Source organism: Chiloscyllium plagiosum, chromosome 9, assembly GCF_004010195.1.
Source record: "Chiloscyllium plagiosum isolate BGI_BamShark_2017 chromosome 9, ASM401019v2, whole genome shotgun sequence".
NCBI lineage: Eukaryota > Metazoa > Chordata > Chondrichthyes > Orectolobiformes > Hemiscylliidae > Chiloscyllium > Chiloscyllium plagiosum.
In genome coordinates this window covers 43990815-44004254 of record NC_057718.1, presented here as the reverse complement: position 1 = coordinate 44004254, position 13440 = coordinate 43990815, and positions in this window count along the sequence as shown.

Genomic DNA, 13440 nt, shown 5'->3' with positions numbered 1-13440 from the left:
CAGATAACCTGGTCTGTGTTTTCAAGGATCGAACCTAAGGTTGACTCAATGTCTTGCTATATCCTGAAGACAGATAAATATGTAGAAATCAACAACTTAATCACTGAAAGAACAATATAGCTTGGGTTTCACACTTTAAGGAATAATATTTGATAGTGAATAAAATGATCTGTACAGACCATGTGATAGCAACCACCTTTCAAAAGCAACTTTAATAAGGTCTGTTCTTACAGCACAAAGAGCAGTGATTATATCTGTGCTGGAGGAAGGTCATTAAGCCTGAAACAATTCAGATCAGTCACGATCTCATTAACTGCAGAGCAGACTCGATGGACTGAATGGCTCACATCTACTCCTATCTCTTATAGTCTCATTTTAGATCGATCAAAGCAGTTAATAAGCCCCTGGTAATGAGACCAGAAGACACTAACTTTATAACCTATGGAAAGTGCAGCACTTGGAAAAAATCCAGTAAACAATGTTGACAAAGGATGTTGACTGTTGAACTCATCTAAACTGCACTTCAGGTACCTTCCATCAAATGAGCAATATACATCATCCAAAAAAGGACGATCATGTGAATTATGACGATTTTTTATAACTTGGAAAAATGTACCATCCTCTTCAATTGCATTTTCCTTGAGTGTGCTCATGTGTATGTGTGATTTTTTTGAGTGGATGGTGTCGTGTTTGATTTTAGGGTGAGTGCTTTAATAAACAATCCTTTTTCTTTGTTTAAACCACCAACTTCAGCTGCTGGTAATCCAGATTGCCCACACACTCAGGGGTTAAAGAATATATACATATCTTTCTCTCAACATTGGGGATAGTGGGGAATGGGACAGAGTTTTCAGCAGTTCTCTCACACCTTATCTGTAGCAGAAAGAAGTAAGTAAATAGAATTGAATTTTTATCTTTATAAATTTTCGTGTTGAGTTAGCAGTATATTGTTTGTTTAATTTCTCTTTACATATTCAATTAAGTTTGTTATGTGAAAAAAAAGTGAAAATCTGTGGAGTAGTTCTGGTGGTTAATTGCTGAATGTTTTGATTTCTTCTTTATACATTAATAGTATGTAACAGGATATATTAAATTTACACTTAATTCTGTCATATTTGTCTGCAAATCCAGTCAATGAGCAATGTCTTGTCTTAAAAATCTTATCCAAGGAGATTTTTTTTCATTGTGGATCATCTTGAGCTAGTTGCAGATAGTGAATTTTTCAAGTTGCTGTTGCATTTTTCAATTTATGGTATTCACAGTTTTTAAAATATACAATTATCGTAATAACTACATTTTCTTTTTTTCTCTCATTACCATGTTAATGTAATGGTAAAATGATCAATCATTTGCCATGGATTAAATAACTCCATAGATTTGTTTATTTACAATACATTACAAGCTATGAAACAGACATTACAGCAATTCAACTGATTTCTGTGATGTGTGCAGCTTGCAAACTCAATACAGACTAACTGCCAGAATTGCAATATTATATACACAAAAAAAAGGAGTCCTTAAAGGTAAACTCTCTTATAGGCAAGGTATATAGATATCAACACTCATCTCTCTCTGTCATTCTGTCTATTTCTCTGATTGAGTTGTCAACTTGTACACATTGTGCACTGATCTCTTATAGTCCCACTATTTGCCTGTTTAATTAGTAAGGGAAGAACTATATAACTGGTGACCCTGATTTGCAAATACTGCCACTATAGCAATGATACTTTAGTAGTACAGGAAAATGTGGGGAGAAGAACTAACAAAATCATTCCTTTTGGGCAAAGCTCTCAAGGTTTCCTGAGATGTGACAGACAGTATTTCTAAAGTGGTTAGATCATTGAAAGCAATGTAAAACTATCCTATTGGACATCAGCCAATTAAGACTCAATTTGGAGTTTGCTGCATAAATGTTTCAGGAATAACAGCATTTTTCAATTCCAAATGTGGGAAGGGTCATAAAAATGAATGCTCCTACCCTAGTTCAATGCCACACAAGTCCATTATCGAGTAACATATCTGATAAATTAGTTCTCTGCTTCCTCAGCAAACATATTTTGATTCTGCATCCTTTGGTTACTAATGCAAACCCACTAGTAAAAATAATTTACCCTTAATTACCCTCTCAAGTCTCTCCATCATTTCAAACTTTATCTCCTCTTAACTTGCCCTCTCCATGAAAATCAATCTCAGTTTCTCTAGTCCTTTTGCCTAACTGAAGTTCCTGATATCATTTTGGTTTGTCTGCTTTGCATTCTCACCAAGGCTTTTGATGTCAATAATGGTGACCATGATTTGGAGATGCCGGTGTTGGACTGGGGTGTACAAAGTTAAAAATGAAGTAAAAACAATGACTGCAGATGCTGGAAACCAGATTCTGGATGAGTGGTGCTGGAAAAGCACAGCAGTTCAGGCAGCATCCAAGGACCAGTAAAATCGATGCAAGGTTTGTGAAGGTTTGTAGCTCAAGTTGAGGTTTAGGGTGTAGGTTTGCTCGCTGAGCTGTAGGTTTGATATCCAGACGTTTCATTACTTGGCTAGGTAACATCATCAGTGGCAACCTCCAAGTGAAGCGAAGCTGTTGTCTCCTGCTTTCTATTTATATCTTTCTCCTGGATGGGGTTCCTGGGGTTTGTGGTGATGTCATTTCCTGTTCGTTTTCTGAGGGGTTGATAGATGGCATCTAGATCTATGCGTTTGTTTATGGCATTGTGGTTGGAGTGCCAGGCCTCTAAGAATTCTCTGGCATATCTTTGCTTAGCCAGTCCCAGGATAAATGTGTTGTCCCTGTCGAATTGATGGGTTTTTTCATCCGTGTGTAGGGCTACGAGGGAGAGAGGGTCGTGTCTTTTTGTGGCTAGCTGGTGTTCATGTATCCTGGTGGCTAACTTTCTTCCTGTTTGTCCTACGTAGTGTTTGTGGCAGTCATTGCATGGAACTTTGTAGATTACGTTGGTTTTGTCCATGGGTTGTACTGGGTCTTTTAAGTTTGTTAGTTTTTGTTTGAGAGTGTTGGTGGGTTTGTGTGCTACCAGGATTCCGAGGGGTCTTAGTAGTCTGGCTGTCATTTCTGAAACTTCTTTGATGCATGGTAAGGTGGTTAGGGTGTCTGGCTGTGGGTGGTCTGCTTGTCGTGGTTTGTTCTTGAGGAATCTGTGCACTGTGTTTTTGAGTATCCGTTCTTCTTGGATACGTTGTATAGGTGGTTCTCCTCAGTTTTCCGAAGTTCGTCTGTGCTGCAGTGTGTGGTGGCTCGTTGGAATTGTGTTCTGATACAGCTTCGTTTGTGTGTGTTGGGATGGTTGTTGGTGTAGTTAAGTATTTGGTTAGTATTTGTTCGTTTTCTGTATACGCAGGTTTGTGGTTCTCCGTTGTCCTTTCTTTCGACTGTGACGTCCAGGAAGGCAAGTTTGTTGTCGGTTTCTTCCTCCTTGGTGAAATTTATGCCTGTCAGGGTGTTGTTGATGATGTTAAATGTCTCTTCTATCTTGTTTCATTTTGTGATGACAAAAGTGCCATCTATGTAGCGGACCCAGATTTTTGGTTTGATGGTTGGTAGGGCTGTTTGTTCTAAATTGATGTTTCGGGCAAAAGCCCTTCATCAGGACTACAGGCAGAGTGCCTGAAGAGTGGAGAGATAAATGAGAGGAGGGTAGGGGTGGGGAGAAAATAGCATAGAGTACAATAGGTGAGTGGGGGAGGGGACCTCCATGTCCTCGGCAGAGTGGGAGGGGGAGTTGAAGTGTTGGGCCACAGGGCGGTGTGGTTGATTGGTGCGGGTGTCCCAGAGATGTTCCCTAAAGTGCTCTTCTAGGAAGCGTCCAGTCTCCCCAATGTAGAGGAGACCGCATTGGGAGCAACGGATACAATAAATAATATTGGTGGATGTGCAGGTAAAACTTTGATGGATGTGGAAGGCTCCTTTAGGGCCTTTGGATGGAGGTGTGGGAGGAGGTGTGGGTGCAGGTTTTGCAATTCCTGCAGTGGCAGGGGAAGGTGCCAGGACGGGAGGCTGGGTTGTAGGGGAGCGTGGACTTGACCAGGTAGTCACGGAGGGAACAGTCTTTGCGGAAGGCGGAATGGGGTGGGGAGGGAAATATATCCCTGGTGGTGGGGTCCGTTTGGAGGTGGCGGAAATGTCGGCAGATGATTTGGTTTATGTGTAGGTTGGTAGGGTGGAAGGTGAGCACCAGGGACGTTCTGTCCTTGTTACGGTTGGAGGGGTGGGGTCTGAGGGCGGAGATGCAGGATGTGGATGAGATGTGTTGGAGGGCATCTTGAACCACGTGGGAAGGGAAATTGCGGTCTGTAAAAAAGTTAAAAATGACACAATACCAGGTTATAGTTCAGCAGGTTTGATTGGTAGCACTAGCTTTCGAAGTGCTGCTCCTTCATCGGGTGGTTGTGGAGTACACAATTGACAATCATGTACTCCACAACCACCTGATGAAGGAGCCGAACTCCGAAAGCTAGTGTTTCCAATTAAACCTGTTGGACTATAACCTGGTATTGTGTGATTTTTAATAACGGTGACCATATTGGTTTCACCAATTATTTATAAAGTTTGAGTGTAACTTCCTTGATTTTTTTCAGTCTGGGCCATTATTTCTAAAGTCTAGGAATCCATATCCCTTATTGGTAGCACTATGAACTTATACTCCAACTTTCAAAAATTTGTGGACAAGCAACCTCAAGTTGCATTGTTTCCACACTACGTTTGATATTCAGTTTATATTGTCTCCTTATTCTTCCTCTCAAAATACCCAAATAGACATTACTTTGCAATAGATTTAATCAGTCCATTTCACCAGTCTTCTGATAATCATTTCTTTCTTCTTTTCCTCATTTCTTTCTATATTTCATCTTTATTGTAAAGATCATTGCTAATACAAAAGTTTACCATCACTATTTTGAATGGTGTTACTGAAAAGAAGCATCTTCCATCTTATTGAAGAGTCAGTCATTTATCTTTTTTTAAAACATTTTTATATTTCCTTTGGGAATAGCCACTGTATTTTATTGTTCCACACGGTAATGATTACAGTTAAACACGGCAGCATAACTCTGAATTGTGCATAGCTACCAGTGGTAATGATAGCTTTTTTTTTGTTTTTGTCACCATTTGAGAAGTCTTTACACCAAGTAATAATGTTTTTATGACAGGCATTGCATGATTGGTCAGTTTGTCACAGTTCGTGCAAATGACTTTTTATGTAAGAATACTCCCACTCTAAAGCGGTTTGAGCTATATTAAATACAATAGGTTTCTATTTGCTTGCAATCACACAAGTGATTCATTCTTGTTTTCATGTTAAATTCAGTCATGGGTTGCTGGCAAGTGCAGAGTCCTCTGTTGCCCCCAAGTTGTATTGAGAATTTGGTGGTGAGCTTTCTTCTTGATGACACTTTCCCATCTCTTCTCACGTCCCTCAAATGCTTTCCATTTCTCCTAACACTTTTAACAATCTTGTACAGCCGTCATGCAAAAGCACAATGCACTACATTTTGAAAGAAAACTCAAAACCAAGCCAAAGAAAACCATTAAATCTCTTTAAGTGATCATTTTGGTGTGAAAATAAACATTTCTTCAGAAACCATATCAATGCTAAGTACTCATTTAATAATCTTTTAAAACTGTTAATCAAACTGTTTCAATAATCTTCCACTGAGATAAATGATTCTGCAGGCCTGAAACCAAACATGCCTAATGGGCTTAGCTGTCAAAGTACTGAATTTGCAGACAATGGTGCCTTTTCAAACTGTAAAAACTGATGGCTAGGATTTTACTGAGCTACACTGGATGGCCTCTCAATCAAAGCAGTGAAGGAGCAGATGCCTAGAGCTTTTCCTTGTGTGAAGCCGCCGACTATATTTTCTCATGTTTAAAGGACTGTGGAAAATTTAATCATTGTTGTTTTCAATTTAGAATGTATTATTGCACGTTTTCCAAGAACAAAATTATTCAAGTGCATTTCAACGTTTACATAATGCTGATGAATATAATGATCGACTTAGCTTTGCCACGTAGAGCTCAATTCTCAATTTTTGCAATAAGAACATATCCATCCATCACACAACAGTTAATGATGACATTTGAAGTTGTCAAATCAGTTAACCTGTCAAAATCTTCTCAAATCCTCAGCACACTGTCCCCAATGTTCCTAAAAGTCTCAAACAGGACAGGTTTTTCAGAGCTCCGGTGACTTGCCCAAACAATGAAATACTAGAAGACAGAAAAAACAAATATTCCCTTATGCTGTCAATGGCAATCCTGTCAGCAGATAATATGCATGCAGGATCAAAACTGACCCTTCAGGCAAATGGGTAGTTTGCATGGCCCATTTTCACGTAAAAAATTAAGTTTGCTATGAAAAGAAAATATCTTGATGATCCCTGACATGAGGACAAAAAAGGTCTATCCCAATTGGACTCAATATTTACAATCTAGTGATAAATCATTCTTGATATATTGCTGTGCTTTCCTGAGGTCTTGTATACTGTAGTATTCTCTCTAAGACATTTCCAAGTCTCAAGTATAGTTTTCCTGTGTTCTAGCTGTGATGCTAATTCCTCTCCGACCCTCTGATATGTTTTCTCTTCTGCTCTAAATCCATAGGCTGCACTCCCCCTAACTTTGCATTAATTGGATTGTCACTCAGAGAGGGACAGAGAGTGAGACAGGTCTTTTCCCCACCCAGGGTCTCTTGTATGTTAAAATACCATTTGATTTTTTTAAAAGCAACATGTATGGTTCAATTATATATTGGAAGAAAGCATAATAATCCTTTACATATCAAGAGGAGTTCAATGTAAATTCAATATAAAGTATTTGCAGAAAAGCTGTCATTGAAATCAATGTAAAGTTCTGTTCCTATGTTCGGGCATAAGTTTAAGGTGAGACGGGGAATGAAGTAAAAGGGGCCTAAGGGCAACCTTTTCACACAGAGGGTGGTACACATATGGAATGAGCTGCCAGAGGAAGTGATGGAAGCTGGTGCAATTACAACATTTAAAAGACATCTGGATGGGTATATGAAAAGGAAGGGTTTAGAGGAATATGGGCCAAATGCTGACAAATGAGACTAGATTAATTTATGATATCTGGTCAGCATAAATGAGTTAGACCAAAGGGTCTGTTTCCATGCTGTACAGCTCTATGATTCTATGACCCTGTGACTCTGTGATATCATCCACTCTGTGATGCCATTGATTGATAAAAGGATGTCAGGACAAAAATCCATATGCTAGACCAGAGCAGGATGTAACTGTAGTGATTGTAACAAGGCCAGTCAGGTGGACTTCACGGAATATGAGTTCCCTGATTAGAGCTGTTAACGTGGTCCACTCAGGGAGCCCTGGCTGACAGACATAAACAGGACAGTCAGAGGTTCTGTTGACTCTGAGAGTTGACTCTGAGGGAGCTGGATCAATGTCCATTACAATGCACATGCAAATAACAGGTTACTTGGTGACAGGATATTGGCCTCTGTAGAGTTATTTCAGTAGCCAGAAGAAAAATCAGAGAAAACTGTGTGAGAAGTAAGATAGAAATCAAAGAGGGTGAGGTGCGAAAATGTCAGAAATTTCAAACAGATGAAAGAAATGAATTAATGAGCTTGAACAGAATGAGAGAAAGTCACAACTGATTGTGGATAGCTATTACAGACCAAAATAACAGAAAACAGTAAAATCACAAAACATATTCCAAGATACTTTATATGTGGAAGGGAAAGGACAGATTGGAGGTACTGACTGTAGGGGGAGAATGTAGAGTCAACAGAAATAGGATAACAGATGTTAAGTCATGGTGAAAAGATTAAGACTTGTGTTTCAAATTTTGGTCTAAATTATAGTGCTCCAGAATGTTTTAGAGGTGGAAAAAAAAAGAGGAGTAAAGAAATTCCAGAAAGAATAAAACTTAATAGCCAATGGAACTAAAGGGACTTTTATTTGTAAACAGAGGGGGAGATGCAAAAATAACATCTGGAGGAAGGAGGGAGGGAGGAAGGGGAAAGTTGTGGAGGACTACAGAGTAAGATTCCTAAGGATCTGCAACAACCCACTCTATGGCTCACTGTGCTGCATTATCCAACCTTGCTGCAAAGCTCTGAGACCCCAAAATACCCCTAATAATCCATGTAGACATACCGAGGTTTACAGTGAGGATTCAGCGCAGTTACATCTCAGCATCTGTGTAGTGATCTGCTAACACACATACCTTCAGGACCCACATTTGATTTGTGCACAGAAACCAAGAGAAATGCAAATTGAGCTTTTTAATGTTTTTGTTCAATTTTCACATCCAGGCTTTTGCTACTAGAAGCACTGATCCGTAGAAATTGGTGCAATTGTCTAAAGGAGTCCTACAGTGAACCCTGTGGCATGGGTGTTTCATTAACACTGCCAATGTTACACATTTTGCAGGAGGAGAAGCATCAATAGGAGCTGAAAGCTTAGTGGGTTCAAAGAAATCAAAGATAACTTAAAGAATTCACTCCTCTCCAAAACTGTAAAACCATTTATCACTATTTGCATGTCATAGGCATTCAATACTTAAAGGCTGCAGTCTGTGTTGATGAATGAAAATTGGTGTTGGTCAGCTCGGATCAGGAACTCTACATCAGTTAAATAAAATTCAAGATACTTCTCTGTTAAAGATGAGATATGTATAAGGATAGTTTGTGAACAATTTTTCTTGGCAGGAGGTCTGCTTCTTCCAGCCTGTAGTAATCATGCAGAAATAGCCTTGTAATCTCATTGTGCTTCACTTGTAGCAGTGTAATGATGAAATTCAGTTCAACAATAATCCTGTGTGCAAGTAGTCAGAATCAAATGTCTGATTTCCACAACTGGTTAAACTTTTCTATTAATACAACAAAATTAGCACTCACACCCAAATATCGCAAGATAAAATAACTGATCTTCATTCCTATATATTTGCTGTGTCATAATTGATAGTGATATTAAGTGCTTACCTTAGAACGTCACACTAAAATACGTCTTGTGTACATTTGTGCACGCAAAGCGGATAGTGGGAACCACATTAATCAACTACATGATTGATTGCTACCTGCTGAACCCTTAGTTTACAAGTGGGTTGTCCTTGTCTGTAGACGGCATTCCCCTCTTCGGTTTTGCTATTCACAACGTTTGAAAGGCCTCGTCACTAAAGCAGACCTTTTTATGTCTTCCTCTTTCCATTATCACTTCAATTTGTGCAAATGACAGCTGTACTGATGTACTGAGTGTTATTTATAGTGCTTATATGTCTATGTTGGATGTTAATGTGTGATTCAGCACCATTGTTGAAGGTTTTCTTCTGACAGGCTACTCAGTTTTGTCATATTCATGACACATTCTAATGCTCCCAGACTTTAAGAACACACAATACGGGAAATCTTTTGACTTCACATTCTCGGTAAAGAACCTTGACTATCAGTGCCACATATTAGAAAACTGTACCACAATGCATACTTTTTTTCAAACCATTTAAAAAAGCAACAGTTAGAAATAGTGTGAAGCATGTGTATATATTTCTGATAGTACTGCCAATGGGTAAGCACTCTCACCACAAGTACAAAATTAAAAAAAAATTAAGTTCAAACTGGTGTTTCTGAAAGTAGGTTAACACAATTGATCTATAGAAGTTGACCGTCAATTACTGAAAATCAATGCAAAAACAAAAGATCAAATCTTTGAGATCCTTAGCCATACTATCATCCTAAGAGTTTATGCTGTCTTTCCCAAACATTTCAATAGTTAAAGATCCTGCAAAAGATGGATGGCACACCAATACTAATTTATTGCATGTGTTGCTGCACATTTTTATTCTTTAGCATTGCAATATGATCAAACAATTCCTTACATCTTTTTTAAAACCATAGGTACAGGGTATGAATTAAAATTTAAACATCTACAAGAAGGTACCAGATGTGTATGCTCGCAGAGTATAAGCTACAGACAAAATTTCACCTTTAATGAAACTGATTACTATCTGCAAGATGTAAGAAATATTTACTCAATAAATATCAGTGAGTTAAGTAATATATTTGAAGATCAGTATTATCATCAATCGCTAATTATTTACCTGAACTAAATTAATCTCACATAAATTAAATTAGGCATAATGGTAGGCTATTCAGGAAGAATGCTCAAGAATGCTCTGTCATTTGATGAAATCATGCGTGATCTGGTTATGCTCTCAACTCCACTTTCCTGCCTATGTCCTTTGACTCCCTTGTCAATCAAGAATCTAACCCAACCTTAAAAATATTCAGTGACCCTGCTCCCACTGTTGCCTGAGCTGAAGAGAATTCCACAACATAGATCTCATGTGTTATCAAAATAATTTAACCACAAATTGAAATAATAATTTCAAGAATTAAAATAGGAACCAGTCTTTATAAATATAGATGGAATGTCACAAATGAATGTCATATAGAAAGCTTCATATATATTCATTACAAGAACTAATATACAGAATCAAATTATTCATACAATAAAAATTATTACACAGCAACAGATCAATAATTAACATTACGAGTGCTGCTGAATTTTATACATTCCTTTTGAAGTATGTCAGCTCACCTAGATGCACAAATGCAATAAGATCTGAAAGCACTGTTCTGTGTTCTTTGACGTAAATCATCATAAGACTCTATGCAATCCAAATGAAATAAGAAAACACAAACTGCTTTTGCATTATAAAAGCAAATATAATGTCTACCAATAGTGGCAGCAACAGATTGCATTTCATGCATACAATAATAGAAAAAAAATATAACTGATTTTAGGTCCATCACTCCAAAATTAGAATATGGGAACATCATTAAGCCCATCTAATTGTTTCTATGACAATTCCAGAGGTTTAGCCTGCAATGCCCTCTCTAGTAGCCTGCTTGTTGCTTTTGCAATGCATGGAGAAACACTTTCTGGGCAGAACCTTGTGCTTTCTGCCTGGCAAGCTTAGTGGGAGGTGGATGATTGGGGGTCATTTACTTGGGCCAGAGGTGGTGGATGAGAACACTGCTGCTTTCTCACCTCTACCCTAATTGTGTCCAAAGTCTTTTTTAAAATTTACTCATGGGATGTAGGTGTCACTGCCTTCCCTGCATTTATTTCCTGTCCCTAGTTGCCCTTGAAAAGGTGATGGTGAGCTGCTTTCTTGAGCTGCTGCAGTCCATTTGCTGTAGGTTAACCCACAATGCACTTGGGGAGAAATTCCAGCATTTGGATACATCAACAATGAAGAAACAGCAATATATTTCCAAATAAGGATGATATGTTGCTTGGAGTGGAACTTGCAGGTGCTGACGCTCCCTTGTATGTACTATTGCGATATAGATGAAAGTTAGTCATGGATTTTGAAATTCTAGCTTTCATGAATTTCTGCAGTGCATCTTGTAGATGGCACACACTGTAACTATTGAGCATTGTTGGTGGAGGGAATGGATGTTTGTGCATGTGGTGTCAATAAAACAGGCTGCTTTGTCTTGGATGGTGTCAAGCATCCTAGCCTCTGACCTACTCTTGTAGTCACTGTATTTATATGGCTAGTTCAATTCAGTTTCTGGACAATGGTAACTCCCAAGGTGTTGAGAATGGTGGATTTTGTGGTGGTGATACCTTTGAATACCAAGGGATGGTGCTTAGATTGTCCCTTTTGCAGATAGTTATTGCCTGTCATTTGAGAGATACAGTGTTACTTGCTGCTATTCAGCCCAAGTCTGGATATTGTCGAGATCTTGCTGCATTTGGACATGGTCTGCTTCAGTATCTGAGGAATCATGGATGATACTAAACATTGCACAATCATTAGCAAACATCCCCATTTCTGACCTCAAAATGCAGGGAACCAGCTCAATCAGTAATGCTGCTGACAAGCCACTCTTGCTGGTGGATATTGAAATTCCCCACCCAGAGAACACTTTGCACCCTTGTCATTCTCAGTGCTTCCTCCAAGTGTTGTTCAATGTGGAGGAGTATTGATTCATTAGCAGAGGAAGAATGGTAATATGGTAGCCTGCAGGAGGTTTTCTTGTCCATGTTTGATCTGGTGCCTTGAGACTTCATAGTGTCCTGAGTCAATGTTCAGAACTTCAAGGGTAACTCCCTCTCAACCTTATGCCACTGTGCCATCACCACTATTGGGTTTCTCCTGCTACTAAGATAGAAATATCCAGGGAATGTTGATGTTGGTGACTGTAAGGTTTGATTCCATGAATGTGACTTTATCAGGCTTGATTAGATTGTGAGATGGTTTTTCCAATTTTGGCACTGGCTCCCAGATGTTAGTAAGGAGGACTTTGCAGGATCCACAAACTTACTTTAGCTATTGTCATTTCAAGTGCCTAGTTTGATGGCTTTATTTCTTCTTTAAGACTTTCTAGCGATTATTACAAATGAGTAGGCCATTTGCTAGGCCAACTCAGAAAGCAGTTAAGAGTTAACCACATTGCTGGTGTCTGGAGTTATACTGGGTAAGGATGGGTATTTTCTTTCACTAATATTTGTGAACCATGTGGGATTTTCTGAATTTGAGAATATTTTCTTATTCCATTACCAACGGGTCAAAGACCATTACATCCATTTCAAGGATTTCTAGAACTCTCTTAGCAAATGGATTCTATGTTGGGATGAAGCCATTTTGTTGCTTTGGCCAAGGTATGCCTTTCACAATTTGAACAGTCATCATCAATATTGATAGCCATCTCAGACCAGCAGCAATGTTTCTGGTCAGTGCTCTCACTTTTTCTGACACTTTCTGTCCAGCTTGATCATGATCATGACCAACATTTAACACTTGAACCAACTGAAAATTATAAGTTGCTTCACTTCTCTTTTCTTATCATTAGCCAGCCAACAGAGAATTCCATTCTCCTCTCTGACTCTCTTCCAGCCTCTCAACAATTTCCAAGCCCATTTGAACTCCCTGAACAGTTGTCACTGGGATGGTCATGTGGACCTTTCTGGTAATGGTGAAGTCTATTAATGTCTGTGTCAATCAGCTGAAGTTGTCATAGATCTCTTTTCGAGATTTATGACAATACTATAAACATACCTGGCTCTACCTCCCTGGACCTCAGACATAAGCTGATTGTGAATCTCTCTCCATGGAAATTGTATCCTATGAAAGCTGCCATGGCAAGTTCTGACTGGGCACAATATGTGCTTCCTTTACCCATTCCCTTCCTTCTGTTTATTAGTTGAATGGTAAGTTAGGTAGGGATTGTTGGCAATGGTCAAGGAAAGTCCAGATCAGATCTGAAGCAAAAGCTGCAGAGTTCTGAGATTGCAATTTGGAAAGTTGATGAGAGGAGGGGACACAGCAAACAAGGTGGTCAGAAAGTGGAATGTGGGTGTAAGAAGGAACGGGGGCAAACACATTAGCAAATACAAGCATATTCCTTTTACTGTATATATTTACATTTACTTTAGTTG